Source organism: Prionailurus bengalensis, chromosome C2 (assembly GCF_016509475.1).
Source record: "Prionailurus bengalensis isolate Pbe53 chromosome C2, Fcat_Pben_1.1_paternal_pri, whole genome shotgun sequence".
NCBI classification, from domain to species: Eukaryota; Metazoa; Chordata; class Mammalia; order Carnivora; family Felidae; genus Prionailurus; species Prionailurus bengalensis.
Window position 1 is genome coordinate 159056977 of NC_057350.1, and position 20281 is coordinate 159077257.

Here is a 20281-nt window from a genome sequence, read left to right on the forward strand (position 1 = left end):
CTCACAGGCCAATAGAACAGAATAGAGAGACAAGAAATAAGCCACAAATATATGATCAACTGCTCTTTGACAAAGGTTCCAAGACTACATAATGGGGAAAGAATCGTCTCTTCAATAAATGGTTTGGAAAAGCTGGATATTCAAACGCAAAGAATGAAATTGGACCCTTATATTACACCATACACAAAATTTAACTCGAAAAGGATTAAACATAAATTTAACATAGCTTTAACATAAGGCCAGAAACCATCAAACTCCCAAAGGAAAACATAAGGGATAAGCCTCTTGACACTGGTCTTGGCAATGATTTCTTGGATGTGGTAACAAAAGCAAAAACAGACAGTGGGACTGCATCAGACTAAAGATCTGCATGATAAAGGAAACAGTCAACAAAATGAAAGGAAAACCTACAGAATAGGAGATATATTTGCAAAATATATATCTGTTTAGGGTTAATATCTAAAATATATAAGGAACTCCTACAAGTCAATCACAAAACAGCAGCAACAACAAAATAACCCTATTAAACATGGGCAAAGGAACTGAACAGACATTCTCAAAAGAAGGCATACAAATGGGGAACAGGTACTTGAGAAAGTGCTCAACATCATAAATCATCAGGGAAATTCAAATAAAGGTCACAACAAGATATTGTCTCACACCAGTTAGGATAGCTATTATTTGAAAGAAAAAAAGATAACAAGCATTGGCCAAGATGTGGAGAAAAAGGAACTCTTGTGCGCTGTTGGTAGGAATGTAAACTGGTGCAACCACTATGGAAAACAGTATGGTGGGTCTTCAAAAAAAAAAGAAAAATAGAACTGCCACATTAAGCCAACAATCCCACTTGTGGGTGTATATGCAAAAGAATTGAAATTAGGGTCTTGAAGAAAGAGTTATCTGCACTCCCATGTTCATTGCAGCATTTTTCACAGTAGCCAACACACTGAAGCAACCTAAGTGTCCACAGATAGATGAATGGATATATACACAGGTATATATAAATACATATACAATCTCCACACATAACGTACATACATAATCTAAGTACGTATGTACATATTCATGTACATGCATGTATATGTAATGTGTATATATGCATATATGTATGCATGTAGATTATACATGTATTTATAGAGAGGTCAATATATATGTGTGTGTATGTGTGTACGTACACATAATGGAATATGATTAAGCCTTAAAGAAGGAAACCCCGGCATTTGTGATAACATGGATGTACCTGGAAAACATTATGCTGAATTAAACAAGCCAGACACAGAATGGCAAATACCACCCGACACGACTCACATGAGGAATCTAAACCAGTCAAACGCATAGAGAATGTAATGGTGGTTGTTAGCTCTGGAGGGAGAGGGAAACAGGGAGTTATTAGTCAAAGGGTACAAAGTTTCAAAGATTAATAAAGTCCTAGAGGCACCTGGGTGGCTCAGTCAGTTAAGCTTCTGACTTCGGCTCAGGTCACAACGTCACACCTTGTGAGTTCCAGTCCTGCGTCGGGCTCTGTGCTGACAGCTCAGAGCCCGGAGCCTACTTTGGATTCTGTGTCTCCCTCTCTCTCCCCCTCCCCCGCTTGCGCTCGCTCTCTCAAAAATAAAAAAAAAAGATTAATACGTCCTAGAGACCTACTGTGCACCATATCACCTATAGTTAACAATATTGTATTCTAAACTTAAAATTTTTCTGAGAGGGTAGATCTTATGTTAAATGTTTTCATTGCACACAATAAAAATAATAAAGAAGGTGGGAGAAAATTTTTAGAGGTGATGGATATATTTATGGCACAGGTTGTGATGATAGTTTCATAGGTGTATACTTACCTCCAAACTTACCAAATTGTATACATTAAATACGTACTGGTTTTTTGTATGTCAATCATACCTTAACAAAGTGCTTTAAAAAAGAACTCCGGGGACACCTAGGTGGCTCGGTTGGTTAAGTGCTGACCTTGGCTCAGGTCATTATCTCACGGTTCATGGGTTTGAGCCCCATTGGGGTTCTGTGCTGACAGCTCAGAGCCTGCTTCAGATTCTGTGTCTCCCCCACTCGTGCTCTCTCTCTCGCTCGCTCAAAAGTAAATAAACATTAAAAATTTTTTTTAAAGAACTCTCAAAACTCATCAGTAAAAAGAAAAAAAACAACCTCTATTTAGAAAATGGAAAAAACATGTGAACAAACACTTCACAAAAAGGGTATAAAGATGGCGAGTCAGCATCTAGAAAGATATTCAATATCATTATCCATCAAGGAAATAGAAATTAAAACCACAATGAGATATTGCTGTACCTGTCAAAAGCACTAAAATAAAAAATAGTGGCAAGACCAAATGCTGTGGAGGATGAGGAGAAACTGGATGTAAAATGGTACACTCTGGGAAAGAGTATGGCAGTTTCTTACAAAATTAAAAATGTGCTTACCCTATGACCCAGCAATTGCTCTCTTAGACATTTATTCCAGAGAAATGAAAAGTTATGTTTGCGCAAAAACCTGTACACAAATGTTCATAGCAGCTTTATTTGTAACATCACAAATCTGGAAACAACCCAGATGCCTTTCAACCAGTGAACAGTAAAACAAACTGTTTACATTTAAATTTTTTTGTTTCCAACGTTTATTTATTTTTGGGACAGAGAGAGACAGAGCATGAACGGGGGAGGGGCAGAGAGAGAGGGAGACACAGAATCGGAAACAGGCTCCAGGCTCTGAGCCATCAGCCCAGAGCCTGACGTGGGGCTCGAACTCACGGACCGCGAGATCTTGACCTGGCTGCAGCCGTACGCTTAACCGACTGTGCCACCCAGGCGCCCCCAAATTGTTTACATTTGTAGCACCTTCATAGCATGGCATACTACCCAGCCAAAAAAGGAATGAACTGTTGATATACACAAGGACGTGGATGAATTTCAAGGGAATTTTGCTGAGTGAATAAAGACAGTCCGAAGAGACTACATGACTTTGTAATTCCATTCACATAACATTCTTGAAATGACAAAATAATAGAAAAACAGATTAGTGGTTGTCAGCCGGCCCCTCCTCCCCCCAGTATGTGGGTTATAGAAGGTAACAAGAGGAATTCTGTGGTGATGAAGAGTTCTGTCTGTATCTTGAAGGTGGTGGTGGATAGGTACCTAACACATTTGATAAATTCTATGGAACTAAATACACAAACATGCGCGCGCGCACACACACACGCACACACACACACACACACACACACACACACACACACACACGAGTACAAGTAAAACCGGGGAAATCTAAATAATATCGGTGGGCCAATGCCAACATCCTGGTTGGGATATTGCCCTACAGTGTTGGGAACCGTTGCCAGCATGGAAAACTAGGTGAAGGGTGGACAAGATCTCTCTGCATTGTTTCTGAACAACTGAATGTGAACCTACGATTATATTAACATACTTACTTATTACTAACGTGCGTCTCTGCCGCAGCATCCACGATCAGGGTTATTTATTTTTAAAAATAGAGTGCAACCCTTTAGAAATGCGACGTCAAAGCCAGAAAGCTATTTCACACATTTTAAGAAACCACCTAGCTCCGAAGTGCCACTCCCTCACCTTGCTCTCAGCGAGGTGATGTGTGCTGCATAGTGTTGGAATTAGCAGTTCCAGAGGGAGACACTGGCCGCGGCCTCGCGGCGTGGAGGGAGTGTGTGTGTGTGTGTGTGTGTGTGTGTGTGTGTGCGCGCGTAGGTGGGCACTGGCATGAACGTGAGGAGGAAAGCAGGGAGAGCCATGCCTCTGTTACTGTCAAAGAAGGTGGTGGGTGGGCTGCGGAAGGTAGCGCTGAACGCCAGGCAGGGGTGTAAGGAGGGTGCCGGCGCCTCAGGAACGCCCCCCTGCTGCCTCCTCCGGGAGGCCGTGGGCGGCGGCCGCACACCCGGGCGCAGGGACTGAACCCCAGCAGCCGCAGCAAAAGGTGAGCGCGGGACGGGGGCGGGAGGCGCGGCCTCCGCGCGGCGGCCCGCAGGCCCCCCGAGCAGCCCCGCTCGCGGCGGCGGCGCCGGGTCTCGGAGGCTGCGGCCGAGACGCCAAGGAGCCTCCGACTATGCCAGGAGCGCGGCGCGCAGGCCGAGGAGGGTGGGGCCGCCCGGAAATCCCGGCGGCGCCAGCCGGGCAGCTTCTGCAGGCCGGGGGCGCGCACGCGAGGGGCACGTGGGTGTGTGGGTGCAGCGGTGCCGCGGGGCCTCCTTCCCGCGGCGCCCCCGGCCGGGTGCCGGCGCTTAGAGGGACGTTGGGCGGGGTGCCTGCGGGGCACAGGCGGCGCCCTGCGGGCAGGCCGGGGGCGGGGACAGCCCCGAGGCCCAGCGCCTGGAGGCGCTCTCCGCCGGGGTCTCCTGCTGGGTGCCCGGGCCCCCCTCCCGGCTCCAGTGCGAAAAGCCCGGCGGCTTTGTCCGCGGATGGCCAAGGGTGCGGGCGGAGGACCCCGGGGCTCCAGATCCCGGCACGGGGCGGGGGGGGGGGGCGGGGGGGAGAGAGGTTGGGATGGAGACCGGCGCGGGCGCCGTAGGGCTTCGAGGCAGCTGCACCCGCCACCGAGCTCCGGGGCACCGGCGCCGGGACCCGCGAGGCCCGCGGGTTCCACGTGGGTGGACTGTGAGCCGGGGTCGGCGGTGCGGTCGCGGGTCGCCGTCGTGTGCGCTTCCTTGCGCCGGCACACGGGCCCGAGCTTCCACCTGTCCCGGGCGGGGGTGGCGCTGGGAGCGCGCGGCGCCGGCAAGGCTGCCCCGCCGGGGGCCTGGGCGGGGTGGGGAGCCGGGGGGGGGGGGGGCTGAGGTGTGGCTGCGGGGGCGGAGGCGGGAGGCTCGGCGAGGCCGCGGCCCCGCTGCCGCAGCAGCCCCGCAGTGAGCGCCCGGCGCGGCGGAGGCGGCAGGGGGCGGCGAGGTGCCCGCCCGCCGGTCGCACTGCGGTCTTTGCCGGCGTCAACGCGTCCTCGGGATGAAAGCTAAAAGAAAAAGGCCCATTTAAAGGGGCCAGGGCGGGCAGAGACTTCTGCGGGGTCCAACCTGCTGGGAGGCTTCGGCCGCGGGGACGTGGAAATTGCAGGGCAGCTCCAGGTGTCATAATGCGGGAAGGTGACCGCGAGCGCGGCTGCGCCTCGGCTGGGGCTGGGCTCCCACGAGCGCAAGCCTAGAGGAGGCGACCCTTTCAATTGGGCACTGCCCACAGGGGTCCCAAAGCTAGCATTAACCCTTTCCACTCCTACTCCAACACCTCCAAATTCCTAGTGGTGTTAACACAGTAGTTCTACAGCTCCATGTTATGAAGAAGAATTGTTTTCCACTCTGTTCACCTCTGTCCCCAAATCCCCACGAGGCAGCTTTTGACAGTCCTAAGGCATGGTCACGCCAAACCCACGGCAGGTTGCTCGTGTGCGAGGCTTTTTGCTCCGCAAACCCCGGACGGTGCCACCGGAGGACGCTGAAGGCAAAGTCTCGGCGGCCGCCAGGGTCTGCGGAGTGGAGGCTGCCGGCGCCCCCGAGACTACCGCGCGAGCAATGTGCCCCTCGCCGGGCAGGCGGGTCGGCCCTGCACCGACACTCGGCCGGGGTCTCTCCCTCCCGCTGGCGCAGCGCGCGTTGTCTCCACAGAGCCCGGCCGGGCAGACTGCGAACTCGGAATCCCGAGCGCCCTCCCGCCCGCGTGCGGTGTCCTCCTCCCGACGCTTCTGCACGTCGCTGCGGCCGGCGCCGTGTGCGCACCTGGGCCTCCCCGGTGCCTCAGTCTTCAGGTCCCCAGCCCCCAGCTGCCGAAGGACGGCTTTTCTGAGCTAACCTGTCTCCTGGCAGCAGCTACATCGAAGCCATCCCAACCCCCCACCCCCGTTTCTCAAGGACGGAGCCCGTGAAAGTGCGAAGCACCTGTGCTACTCTCCTCCCCCCATGCGGAGCGACGCGCGTGCGTGCGTGTGTGTGTGTGTGTGTGTGTGTGTGTGTAATCTACCACACAATAATTCCCGGGAAACAAAACATTGGTCTGTCCTAAGAGGGTTCAGAGTTCAAGTTAAAAAAAAAAAAAAAATCTCGAGGCACTGAGTCAGTGCTCGCAGCCTGTCTCCACTTCTGAAGCATCCGCATCGCGGGGAAGGGATTTTAACTCTGAATCTCCTCCAGATCCGCTTGGCAGTTACCTCCTCTGGCGGTGCGGCAACAAGTGGCCGGGCCGCGCACCCCGGACCGCGGCCTCCCGGTCCCCGCCCTTGCTGGAGTAGCCGACCGGGCCGTACGCGCTGGGGAGGATGGCTATTGTTAACTGGGAAAATGCGCAGTCCTGTGTGCTGGGATTCTCTTGTCACGATCGACCCCCATTTTTAACGCGGCGGCATCATCAAGATTAACACCTGGAAATGGAAATTTTACCCACTTTCTTATTAAAGAGGTGCTGTTTTTTTAACCGAGCGTTTTTCCTCCCGATGGATTTAACACTTTATAAGGCTTCCCCAACCTTTGCGGTTCGGAGATATTGGAGGCGGGCACTTAGGGTAACAGGGCGTTTCTTTTTCTATCCGACGCTTCTCCCCACCCCCCACCCCACCCCCCGGTTTACATTGGTCAGATTCTCCGCTTCCCCGAGGTTCCCTGTACAACGTTGGTGCCAGAACCCTTACGGTTAACCCCCCTATTCGGGCAAACCCGCGCCCAGCGAAACCCCGGTACCAGTGGGTCAAATCCCCTGACTTCCATACTGAGAGTCACAGTCTGCTTGGAAAGGCCCCGAGGGGTGGGCGACGTGTTGCCGGCTGATGCATGTGGGGAGAGGGGGCTGGAGCGCCCAGGGACCGGGGGCCTCCGTCTTCCTCCCCTTGGTGTCCTTGACTCAGCTGAGCGCCCTGGCGACCTCGCCCGCGTCCCCACCCCAAACGACTACGAAACTACCTAGGACAAAAGTTTGCAAGAATCCAGTGAGCAGACTTTCCCTTTAAATCTGGTTATAATAAATACTCATATAAGTATACCCACATAGCCACCCGAATGAAGAGCGGGTGCCCAGATTCGCGGGCCCCACGTGTTGCTGGAGCTGCGGCGCAGACGCGTCCGCGGGCACGGTGGCGAACGTGACGCCGCATTTTCTCCGAACTCCTGCCTTCCAGGGTGGTGCAGGGCCACGGGGAGGTGGGGGAAGAGGCTGCGGGATCCGTCCGTTCTGCTGGGCCGAGACTCGCGGGGCTGGGGGCTGGGGGCAGGGGGGGGGCGGGGGGGGCGGGCCTCGCACGGCCCCACTCCCCAACGTGGGAAAAGCAGTGCTCGTTGTGGGTGATGAATAGCCGGGCTTCCCACGACCGGGCGGCGCGTCCCTGCGGCACCACTAGCTCAGTAGTTTTAATTTGACCTTTATCATCAGCTACGTGCTCCCAGGGGCTGCGAACGGGCTTCGCACCCCGATGGCTGCCCTTTCCCTCCTCCCCCCCCCCTCCCCGGTAGCCTGCTTGCAGGGGAGGGTCGGAAACTTGCAGCTCCCGCGCCACCCCCTTCGTCTCCCGGGAGAGCGGGCCCCCGGCGACCTAACCCGGGAGCCGTCAGACCTCCCCGGGCGTGGTCGGCCGCTCCGGGCCTCGGAGTTGGGCGGGGTCTGCGCTGCAGCGTCGTGGGTTCTCTCCGGCACAATGTGCCGGTGCGCGGAGAGAAAAACAAAACAAAACAAAACCCAGAAACACACTCCTAAAGTGTCACCGGCATTTGTGGAGTGGCGGGGGTCTACACTGAGCGTGTGTGCCTGGAGACGCTGGGGGGAGGGCACTGCGGCCAAGGGCAGGGCAGGGCAGGGCAGGAGGACCGTGAAGGCCCGCTGGCCGCAGGGGAGCCCTTCCTCCCCGGGTTCCGCGGCCGGGAGCACCCCGAGCCGTGGCTAAAGGGGCCGCTCGGCTCTCCTGCACCCCGCGAGCCCCCCTCCCCCGCCTTCCCTGTGTCCCCCGGCTTTTCCAGGAGGAAGGTGGGGTGCCCAGCGGGGGCGGGGCGCGCCGGGCCGCCGGGCCGGGCTGTCACGTGCCCCCCTCCCCCGCCACTGCGGCGGGAGTTCCAATCAGAGCGCGCCAGGGGGCTCCTCCTGGGCAGGAACCACCCGGCTTGGCGGCGGAGGGTGGGCCGCCGTCACCTGACCGCCCGCCCCCGCCCCCCGCGAGTAAGGGGCGGTGGTAGCGTCTGCTCGGTTACAAATGGCCCCTCCCGCCCCGCTCGCCCGCTCGCTCGGGCTCGGCGCGGACCCGCCCGGGCGCGCTCCTCGCGCCGGTTCCCGGCGTCCCGCCGCCCTGCCGGGAACCGGCCCGCGGCCCCCGCCACCCCTAAGGGCGCTGCCGACACCCGGTGCAGAGGCTCGCCGGCGGAGGTCGCTACGGGAGGCTGGACCGCGGAGGCGCGCGGCTCTCCCACCCGCAGGTGAGTGTGCCGGGAGGGCGTGGGATGCTGCGGGGACAGTGCGGGGCACTTGCGGGTCCTCGGTGCAGACGCGGAGCCGTGCGGCGCGCAGGTTAAGTTTGCGGAGCGAGTCCGAGGTCGCTCCGTCTCGGCCTTCTCTTGCCGCCCCGGTGGGTTGGGGTCTCCTGCGAAAGCCTGGATTTGGGGGAAGGGCTTCGGGAAATTCTGGTCTTGAGATACTTGACAAAGGTTGAAAAGACACAGCAGGGGGAGCGTATAGCTGCAGCTGACAGGGGTTGGACAGGTGCGTTCGAGTGTGCGTGTGTGTGCTGGGCGTGTGTGTGCGTGTGTGGCTCCTGGCGAGGAGGAGAGCCCGAGACAGGGCGAAGTCCCTGCGGCGGGTCATCCATCCCCCAAAGCCACTTAGATGCCGGAGAGGGAAATTGCGCTGCTCTGAGGTGGTCGCCGGGTGGGTAATAGGCAGCGAACCACAGACTCCCCCCGCCCCAAACACACACCCCGGATTTCTGATATGCCCCTGTAATAATAGCAGGAGTGGGGGTGCTCATAAAGAGTGTGTGAGATTTTAAGGCCCCAGAAAATATATACTCCTTTTACCTTTTAACTTCTTGGCAGAAATTAGTATTAAAAGTGCTGAATCATGCAAAAAGACGTGAAAAATAATGGACTTCATTTTTTGGTAAAGTTTTTCAAAGCTACTAACATCTGTGTTTCTGGATGAATGCTTTAAATTTAAGGTGTAGGAATTGGGTATTTAAAACCACATTTGAGACTGTGCCCTTGTCTTTGAGTGTCCGCTGCTTTTCATTCTTTAGTGTGAGTTGTATCCATTCATTATCTCTTACCGCCCTCCCCCCTCAAAAAAAAAAAAAAAAAGACCTGTGTGTGTGTGTGTGTGTGTGTGTGTGTGTGTCCAGGATTGTGAAAGGAGTGGAGGAAACAGTCCTCGGAAATAGAAAACATCCTCCTTTGATGAGTGCAGTGATGGCCAATTTGATTTGTCATATGCCACTGAAGGGAATGTCAAGCTGATAACATGCAGACTAGAGAGAAAGAAACAGGAGTTGCCCATGGAGGAAGAAACAAGCCCTAATCCAATTGTGCTCATCAGTAACAGAGCTGAAGGAGAGTGCTTCCACATTGGAGCCTGAGTCCTCCTTGGTGGAGACGGGGGGGCCACAGTTTTTGATGCAAGTTCTGAGGTCAGGCACCAAGTAACATAAAGATGGTTTTTTAAAAAATCAGAGTCAGGATTAGTAAAATGGGTGTGTCCAAAGACAGCTCTTGTCCAGTGACTCTGGGCCGTACCGTCTGAACTGCCCAGTGGCCTGCTGACTCATAAGGGAACCAGCATGGCTTAGCAGGGTTGGGTTTTACTTGCAACTCTAAAAGAACTCCATCTGCAACCCTCCCCTCCCCGCAAATAATAAAAATAAAAGAGAGAGAGAAAGCTCCAGCAGAGACCTCCATAAACAGAGAAGCTCACCTCCTCTTCTCTTCTTCAGGGAGGTTTTTCCCTATTCCTGGACTTGTCACCTTCATTTCCGTACCTGTCATCCATGCTTGTGCACAGAACATTTGGTTTGACACAAAGATTTTAATCTAAATCTTAGCGTGAGAAAGAGTGGCACTCCTAAACACGATCATGTCAAAGGTATTTGCGAAGGATACAGAAAAATGGGAATATGAACGATTAACTGAGTTTTCTTTGCAGTGCAGACTCCCTTAACATTGCAAGACTAGGGAGCCCCACCCTGTTTCTGAGTATCTGCATGAAAGGCCAGGAAAGGAATTCGACAATTGCAGTGGTGCAGGGAGAGGCAGTTTCTAGGCTAGGGTATTACATTTACTTAAATGTTAACTGAAATTTTGGAGGGCAGCCTTTAATCCCTAGGTAGGTCTTGAAAGGCACAGTGTCATTCTGTTTCACTTTGACAGCCTGTTAAATATCCATTTAACTTTCAGAGGTTGATTTTGATAGAAAAGGGATGTGAAGTGGGAGCTGCTTCCAAATGTTAAGATCCCAGGGCTTAAAGACATGATGGAAGCACAAATATTGAAGCACATGATAAAGCCAAAAAGAATTATTTTTGCCCTGGTATTTTTAATACAATTTATTTATAAAAGTAAGTTTTTTAGAAAGAGGGGGCTCATTTTCAGGCAATAAACCTACTTGCAGGATAGACAACCATCTGGCCTCTCAGCACAGACGTGCATAATGGGAACAAGGAACAGGTGAATGAGCTCACCTTCTACTGCTTGGCCCTTCAGTCCAAATCCAGTCATGTCACCTCAGATCGGAGGAAGGCCATTTCTGCAACTCGGCAAGGAGATTTCAAATCTTATTTCAGATCTGTGGGAAAGAAAATGTTTTGAGCTGCTCTGAAGAAGGAGGCAATCTTTATAATTTCACAAATCATTATTATCATAGCCGTGCTTACCCGCAGTGTCTGCTGCAGATCTGACCATGACGAAGAGAGACACCATGCCTTTTTTCTTTCCTTTTTTAAAAAACACACCGACAATTCAAAAGGACGCCTACTTCATGGTACCATTCATTTTTTTAAGATAAAATATATTAAGAAGAGAAAATGATACCTTTCCCCTGATGGCTAGAGTGAATTAATGCACTACCAGGTCTGGAAGCGGTGGCCAGTTAGCAGTATCTTAACAGTTATTCCAGACTGAAGGGAGACTCGGGAAAAATTCTGTGTTCTGTTGAGAACCAATGTAGGTTGAAAGCTGCTAAAACCACCTTCTGCTTTTTTCATTCTTTCTCATACTAGCTGTCTTCTCTTGAAAGTCCACAAACCACACCTACAAATCCTAGCACCTAGAAGGCTCTGAGATTTTACTAGGAACACACAATCGGATAAACTGCCTATGATTATGGGTCATTTTGAAATCCAAATAGATTTCAGCTTCAGCCTCAAGAATCAAATTGGTAGGATGCCTCCGGAACTTTGCTCAGACACCAGCACCCTGGCAGCCTGGTTTCAAAGAGGGTCTTTTCCTAAGATTTGCAGTCATTATTTTGTGGAAGTTAGCTCTGCCCACTTGCACAGTTAATTGCATTGAGAAGGTTCCAGAACAGTACTTCCTTGAGTTCTGACAGTAAATATGTACACAGCATTGTGTGAGGAGCATTCCAGAACACCCACCTCCCGGTGAAGTGAATGTGCTGGCTGAATAAACACCTGGGCTGCTTTAGCCTGCCAACAAATTTCATTTTTTACCGTAGGAAATGGTGTTTCATCTGAGCTTTTTCAGGACCCTAGAGAGCCTTGCAGGATGGAGAGGAGCATCCAATATCTGACTTATTTTAGAGTTGGCCTCCAGGAATCTATCTTTTTCCATTTGAGGATGTCAGGTTATGTGCATTTTGCAAGGAAATTGAAGAAAACTCACTTTGCTAATCTACTTATTGTAATGAGCTGTAAGATTAGTAATATTAGTCATATCAGTGGGTTTATGTATTTAAAAGTTAATATATTTATGTATCTTGGGGTACATGAATACAGGGTTGGATTAAGTGTTACTCGGAAGCCGCCTTTAAAAAACCATTTGGAAATTGCTGCTTTAAAATCATGTGACATTACATACTTGTACATACGTCTCCTCAAAATTAAAGAATACACTCTGGTGTGCACATTTTGCCACACATGCGTGCATCCGACACAGATGAGAATTGCTATTTAGGATTATTCAGTTTGTTTATTTCGAGTAGACTTGGGGTGGTGGGGAAGGTTTTCTTGATTTATTTTCTGGTGGATGTTGGGTTCTGATTCTTCTCTGCTTGGGTATCTTCGTACTTAGGACCCTCAAGAAGAGGCAGTGAACAAATACAATAGTTCATATTGTAAGTAAAGTATATTTTTTACAATGTGTCTTCTTTTAGGTTACTCATCCTCTAGGTTTTAGAATTAAAAATAGCACGAGAAATAGCCTTTGTCCTGATGTAGTCCAGGATGCATCTCCTTTGGTCAAATTCCTGTACATCTTCTTTGCTGCTTATGGAATTTGGAAACTATCCAGACTGCTATTGATCTAAATATTTTCGTCTTCCCAGGTCTTCCCTTGATACGGTGAATGGAGACTGCTCTTCTGCCTGAGAGTGGTTCAAAACGTAAGTTCAACAAGCCAAATAATGAAATGTCGATAATAATTCTGGACCTCCATGCAGAACAGTTTGTCTCTTTGTTCCTTCGACCCAAGACTCCAGCCTCATAAGTAAGATATCACCCCCTTGGGTTGGGGGAGGGATGCCTAACTTAGACCACACAGCGCAGCGAGGTAACATACAGCCACCATCACAGCCATGGAGTGGCATTCTTCTCTACTCTGCTTACCTCACCATTTTTCTGGTAATAGAATATGAACCTTTGGTGTCTGGGTGATGCTGGATTGACACTCCCCCAGATGCCACATCTTTCTGGATGGCCCTGCCTATTCTAATCTTCTCCTGGCTCAAGCAGACAGATTCCAGTATGGAGGCACATCCAGCCTCAGGACCAGGGTTCTTTTGTGCCCGATGAAATCCTGTGGCTGCTATGAAGCTCCCTTTCCTACCATGTACATTAACCAAGATGTGTCTTTAGCTCAGCTGGTATGGTCATACTATAGTGATCTGGTATACTTCATTTATAAAGCAGGAAGTGTCGAAATCTGTAGGAAGCCATTGTTGTTTCACACAAAGACACTGGGTTGTGCAGGAGTTTGCAGATTTCCCCGATCAGTCCACCTTCTCCACTTTGTAGGTATCAGGTTCTTCCAAGTACCTTCCAGCTCTTTACAGAGTGAGCTATGTGTTCTTGGAAAGGGACTCAGTGCTAGTTTAGACCCCTCCCTGCCTCTTTAGAGACCTCAACATGTAATTTAAGGTATTTTTTTGAAAAATTCTTAGGCATTTGATGCATTTCATCGGTGGTCAGACTCTAGAAAGCTGATATTTATTAAGAGAAACGTCTGCCCTACCTTCGCTTCCCCTTGCTTTTCTGCCTTCCTATCTCTGCCCGCTTGCCCAAAACATGGATTTCCATGTAATTCAGTTCACTAAATCTCTCTCCATTTTTGTTTCACTGCAGACTTTATTGCTAGAGCTGCTAATAGACTTTCAGCACAAACAGTATATTGATCACTTGAAATCTTGTTTGAGCTTGACTGAATATGCATAATGGGGTGTCAATCGGGGAAAAAATCTCATAATAAATGGCAGCCAACTTATATTCATGAGAAAAAATGTCTTGGGCAGCACACAAAATATCGTGTTTACTGTAGCATGACAGACTGATTGCACTGCTCTCCCTCACATTCATCGGATAGATATTTAATAGCAAATGCAAGGTTAGAATACCAAGATCTCGAAACCTTTCTTTCTTTGTTTGTATGGGGAAGCATTTTTGCACATTCTATAGAGTATAAACATCTAGAACCACAGCCAGCAAGAAAGATCTTTTCTACCTGAGGAATTCAGAAATTGCAAACAAATCTGTTTAAGTTGATGTATATTTAAAATCAGCTACTGATTTATGCAGTCCATATTTTTTAAGTTTTTACCATGTGTGTATCAGTGCATATACTCACTGTATGCAAATATCATTTTCAATGTGTATATGGGAGAGCACAGTATATTTAGAGAAAAGCCTGCTTTACATAAATTATTTTTAAGAACAACTGAGCAGTGAAGTACCCATGCGTTAAGAAAGCTACATCTTTTTTTTTTCTTTTAAAATTTCCCAGTAAATGATAAGTAAAGATATCTCGGTTTTATTAAGTTTTATGTGCAATTCCTTAAACTCTGTTTTCCCGACAGAGCAGTGATTATGATGGTAGGTATGTCTGGGGAAGTGATATTTTGGGTTACTTTCTGTAGTTGACGCAGAGCTGACTCCTTGACTGCTGGTTGTCTGTGTAGAATCTGGCCAGAGGGAGCATGGAGTATTAGTGTAATCCTGCTTTATCCCAGGACAGTGTGGGATACATTATACTCTCTCAGCCCTCTGGGTGGGGTGCAACCCAGCTTCCATTAGGAATTCTTTGTCTCCTATAAGTGAATGAAATCAATGGGCTCTTTGCTAATCAGGTTTTAATTGGCTTTTTTATGGCAAAAATCAAATCACACTCTAGACAAATGTCTCTTCCAGTTCCTGGGCAGTATTCAAGAATTTTGGAAGTGTACTGTGGCAGAATTTTCACTCTTTAAATCTCAGGTCGTATCTGATAACCAGAAAAATCGACTTATCACCAAGAGCGGGTGTATCACAGTATAACAGACGTGACATCAGGCCTCGATCGTGTCTACTCTCGTTCTGCAGGGTTCCAAGAACTTTTGCCTAGTCTCATCTACTTCATTAAATTGCTTTTGATTTATTGTTTAAGATTTCTGATTTGCAAGAAGAGAGAATGTAGATTTTGCTGAGAAAATGGGATTATCTGAGACGTAGCAAGTTGCAGAGGCTTAACAGTAAATGATTACGTGAGAGCTATGTATTTTGGTAATATCTTCTATAAGTAGAATCCTTTATCTATATATTCCCTTATGTATGTATATAGTTTTGTAACAATTAGAAACTATTTGTCATATGTGCTTTTTTGCACAAAGAGAGGCAATCAAATTTGATAGTTTAAGCTTGGGGAATTATGCTGTTGAGATTTTAGCAAAAGTGAGGTTATATGAGAACTTTAAACTTGGGAATTAGCTATTTGCATAAACTTCATTACTTTTAACCTACAGAGAAATGTATGTCTGCAAATGTCAAAACTGGGACTTATTGGATGTCACCAAATTACATCCGGGGAAAAGAAAATTGTAAAGAAAACGTTTCCCGGAGAAATTTGAGTCTGAAAACTGCATTTACAGGCCTTGCTGTTGTCTTAAGTTTTGGATTGTTTTACTAATTTATTTTAATTAAATGAGGGGAGAAAAATTATTAGGAATTAGGTAGAAGTTATATGAACTATTTTCTGATTTAAAGATATGAAAGATTATGTGTTTGTAATATAACACCCAGCTTGGTAATATAAATACCCAGTTTTTTTTTTTTAACGTTTATTTATTTTTGAGACAGAGAGAGACAGAGGATGAACAGGGGAGGGTCAGAGGGAGACACAGAATCTGAAACAGGCTCCAGGCTCTGAGCTGTCAGCACAGAGCCCGACATGGGGCTCGAACTCACAGACTGAGAGATCATGACCTGAGCCGAAGTCGGATGCTTAACCGACTGAGCCACCCAGGTGCCCCTAAATACCCAGTTTTAATAGACTGCTTTCTTCCCAGTCCTTAACATCCTACTGTGAGAATATTTAAGGACCAAACAAATTTAAGCGCATATAGATCTCTTCAGTAGAACTGAAGATAACTTCAGGATACTCACCTGGTTCTTTGCTAAAGCTTTTGACTTGTTTTAAAAGAATCTTTATTCACTATAAATTTCAAAAGCAGAGTTGCATTTTCAGCTGGTTCTCAGAAATGTACTATGATTTCTGAGGTTTGATTTTCATATATGCTAAATGGAGATTTGGAAGTGACTGAAACTCCTGTATTTTTTTCTTGTAACTGCTGCATTTTCAGAGACCAGAGTCCAAGCTCTTTTCTATTAGATGCAGCATAATGTTAACATTCCTTTAAAGAATAGCAGTGGGACTACTTTTTCTTCCAACAATGATGTAAGTAATAACGAGGTTGATGTGATGGATTAAGGGTAATCTCCTTTTTGAAAATTGGCGTTTTTTTTTACTTTAATAAAAAACACATTCAGATAAAATAAAGAAAAATTACGGTACACTAATTCAATTATCAATGAAGTCGTTTGCTATATACTACTTTTAAGAGATCTAGGTTTACATTTAATAAAAAGTTTATTTGCTCATGCTAATGGAAAATCCACAGGCAATTTGCTTAGGGTATGTAACTTCCAAGCTTATATAAGTTACTTTCACTAGGAAACACTGGGACACAGAGGAAACCTTTATTAACCCCCCATGTGCCTCTTCAGAATCCATATTCCCCATGTAAGTGGGGATTAGCTTGGGGTCATAGTCAGCCAATGACTTTTGTACACTTACTGATATATCAGTAATATAGGTACGTCGTAGGAGTATATATAATACACTTACTATAAGCATATTGTTATATTTATGAACAGTTAAGTTCATATGCCACATTCCAGTTTAATTCAAAACCTAGTATTGAGAAGTAGACATAACCAAATGTCCTATAACATTAAAGAAAATAGGCTTTACTGTTTCCTCAGCATAGTTTTTGTTTGAGATACATGCTGTGTAAACATTTATTTTCTTATCGATAGGCAGACCCACCATGGCTGTGTAGGAATTTGGTGAAAAAGTGATGCGTGGTAGGAGTTTTGGGTTGTTTTGTTTTGGGGTGTGTGTGTGTGTGTGTGTGTGTGTGTGTGTGTGTGTTGGGGATGGGGGCTTACAGTCTCACTTTACAAAATCAAGTGAAACCAGTTAGTCCTACTTACAGCTTAAATCTCTTCATCTTGCTGTGGGCCTTGGCCCCCTTATGACCACGCTTTGGTCACACCGGCAATGCCAAACCCATTGTCTGATGGACTTGATTTTGTCTCATGCAAGCAGACGGAGGACCCAGTCTATGAATTCTGTCCCTAAATCAAGAATTTGAAACCACAGTGTCCTAGCCAATGCTATCCTCCTGCAGGGTAGCCAGACCCTCTTCAGCATCTTCATTTTGTTGCTGTGCTCTTTTGCAGACCCCTGCAAATATCTCTGTTTTCCCATGAGTTCTTCAAAATCGTTTTTCTCCCTTCTTGTTAAAATAAAAGAGAAGCATTCAAGACAAGACTTTAAAATAGGAAACCTATAGACCCACATTGTTAGGCTCTTCCACTCGCCTTTAATCTCTGGAAATAATTTGGGGGAGCATGAGTTTTCAGCCTAGATAAAACCCTAAGTCAGAGCCTTCATGAACATACTTTAGGAGATGTGACTTAGCCAGGTGTTTGTGGATCTGGGATTCTGGTGAAAAGCAGGCAGACACATACTCGTCAGGCAAGGATTTAAATTGACAGTAAAATAAAAAGCAAAACGGCACAAGGTGAACATTTATAGAGATGACAACTTCTGTTTCTTTGGAGATGTTAGTAAATGTAGGAAAACTGGCCCAATTCCAGGTTTCCTTCTTTTTTTTTTTTCCTTGTGTTACAGTGCAGGGATGCTGCTGGCGGAGGCCACGATGACTAAACATTCTTAATTTTTCTGGATCTAAACATGAGGCTGACTGGGTTCCTCACAGAGCCTATTTCTTGAGCAGCGCTGTCCAGCGGAACTTTCTGTGGTGACGGAAATGCTCCGCATCTGCGGCGTTCGGTATAGAGCCACGAGCCACACGAGCAGCCGTGCCCTCGAGATGTGGCTACGTGACCGAAGAACTCCATTCCTGAAGTCGTATTTAATTTTAATTGCGATTAAAGTTTAAAAAGCCACAGGCAGCTAGTGACTACATGGTGGACGGCATCGCCTCAGAGCACCGGGGACAGGAGGCCCGTTTGCCACGAAGTCTCCTTCGTGGACGACGTGAGCTGAGGGCAGTACGGGCTGCGGAAACCGGAGGCGGGTGGGCACCGACCGCGGTGTTCGCTCGACGTGGTGGCCCCTGCAGATCAGGTGCTTCTGTTGCCTTCTCGTTCTTACGTTTTTAAATAGAACTGCATGCTTTCAGTCAGGACACGGTGCATGGTCGTGTCACTACCCTTTTTTGGTTGTTTTTTTATTTTACTGTGGTAGGAACACTTAGAATGAGGCCTCCTAAAAACAGACTTTTAAGTGTGCGACACGGTATCGTCCTCTGTAGGCGCAACGTTGTGCAGCACGTCTCTCGAATGTCTTCATCTTGCATAACTGAAATTTCATACCCGTTGATTAGCAACTCTCCCTCTCCCCTCCTCCAGCCCCTGGCAACCACAGTTCTGTTCTTTGCTTCCGTGAGCTTGACTATTGTTGTTGCTCTGAGACCCAGTCCCCGACTGGGCGGTCTCTGTTACCCCAGAGCCTCTCGGGGTCCTGGCTCATTTGTTTGGCTCTGCATGTCCATCCGAGGTGCCCTCAGAGAATGCTGGCTTCGGAAGAACGGGTTTGGGGACAAAGGGCTGGATTTGCCCTTCCAGAAGGTCCTTCTACCGCTTCTTTGTGGTCACCACACCCCGTTGCACATGGTTAGGGCTTCACCATCTGATTTACACGTGCACCCTTGTGTCTGGAAGAATTTACCTGAAATGTGCTTAACAAGGAAGCACAGACCCTTCAGTCAAGCCAAGACCAATTGAGAAGTTGTGACAACGCATTCGTGCCACAGACGCGGGCCTCTTGCTAAGAGCAGCTACTGCCTCTTCCATAAGTGTAGAGGGTCTTCAGACGGAATTGACTGTGACAGTCTCAGAGCCTGTTCAGGACATGAGAATCAATGGGCCGGTGGACTTCTTCCTGGCGGAGGTTGGGGTCTTTGGCTCCTGCCATCCTAAGACTTTGCAGATAGACGTGTGGGGAAGAAAGGGAGTAAAGGATGCTTTGCAGCTGTGACTGTCCCCTTTGTGCCTGCCCAGGGTGACCCCGTGCAGCCCAGTACGCATAGGAGGCTTTGATCTGCGTGGGGAGGGACACACAGCCCGGTGGGCACAGGTGGGTAAGGCAGCACTGTCCTCAAGAAGCTCACGGCCTATACCTCACCATCTCCCGCTTGACCCCAGATCCCCCAAATTAGATTGTGATTACTTCACAATCACCTAGGAGATTCTTTACGAAAACATAGAATTAGAACATGGCTTTCAATTCTCTTCACTCAGTCTTCATGGTTAGCGGGTTCTCAAAACCTGCTGATGCCGGGTCGTGCCCCAGACTGAATTGGAATCTCTGGGGGGTGGCGCCTGGACGCCAACAAGTTTTTAGGTCCCCCCAGGGGCTCTGCCACCACTTGCATCTGGCCGTATCGGGAAGAGTTACGTCTGGGATGCCCACCCCGCCTTAGCTTGCGTTCACTTGTTGGGGACCTGTGGTGAATCAGGCCCTGCTAGGCCCGTGTCCTGCCTCCGTGGCAGGCTCCTTACTTCTGTGGTGCCCACCGAGCAGATGCGCCGTAGGTCTGTGTCTCAGCAGTGACCACCCCAGACGTGGTTTTCCAGCTTCTACTGGGTGTGTCCTTGGGCATAGGTATAGGTGAGCCTGGGCCCTTCCCACCCGCCCCCCAGGAATGTGGAATTGCACCCCAGGAACCTCCGCAGCCCCTCCTCCCATGGTGCAGCGTGGTTCCGAAGCCCTGCCGTCTCCACTCCTGCCACGGTCCCCTGCAGTGCCCTGTGTCTGGCCGCTCTGATGCTGACCTCATTCAGGCCTACACTGACTCTCGTCTAGGCTGACTGGAAATGCCCTGTTGGTCTCTGGCTGCTTGGATTGGCTCTGCTCTTCTCTCCGGTCATCCTTGTGGGCTTGCAGAGCAGCTCCTTGTGAGGACAGGACCGGTCACATCTGCCCCACCGTGCTTCCAGGGACCCTGCCCCCCCCCCACAAGCTGCACGCGGGGCTCCCCGCTCCGCAGCCCCTGTACTTGCCCACTCTTCTGCGTTTGTCCTAATAATCTCCCTCAAGGCCTGCTTCGCGGAGTGCCCGCAAGCTTCCCTCGATGCCTGTGGCCACACCCCTCGTTCCCAAGCCCCCCGTTTTCTCCTACACCTCTGGTCCTCGGCTCTCTTTCCTCATCTGCCCCCTGCTCCTAGCTGAGTGCCTCTAGGGCCCCACTGCCACCCCCAGCTCCCTCCTGCAGGCACTCCGCCCTGCCCCTCAGCTCCCAGGACAGGGCCTTGCAAAGGCTCTGTCTGCATCACACAGCCCTACTGAGGTGCC

The 20281-nt window shown here is 49.1% G+C and overlaps 1 long non-coding RNA gene across 2 annotated transcripts in view; it reads left to right on the forward strand.

Annotated features, from left to right (window-relative positions):
- The first annotated feature begins 8229 nt into the window (after positions 1-8229).
- LOC122492209 overlaps positions 8230-20281 on the forward strand; it is a 124882-nt gene continuing 112830 nt past the window's right edge. For both annotated transcript variants that reach the window (XR_006299577.1, XR_006299578.1), the window contains exons 1-2: positions 8230-8407; positions 12477-12533. This is a non-coding gene — a long non-coding RNA (uncharacterized LOC122492209). The remainder of the gene's footprint in view (positions 8408-12476; positions 12534-20281) is intronic.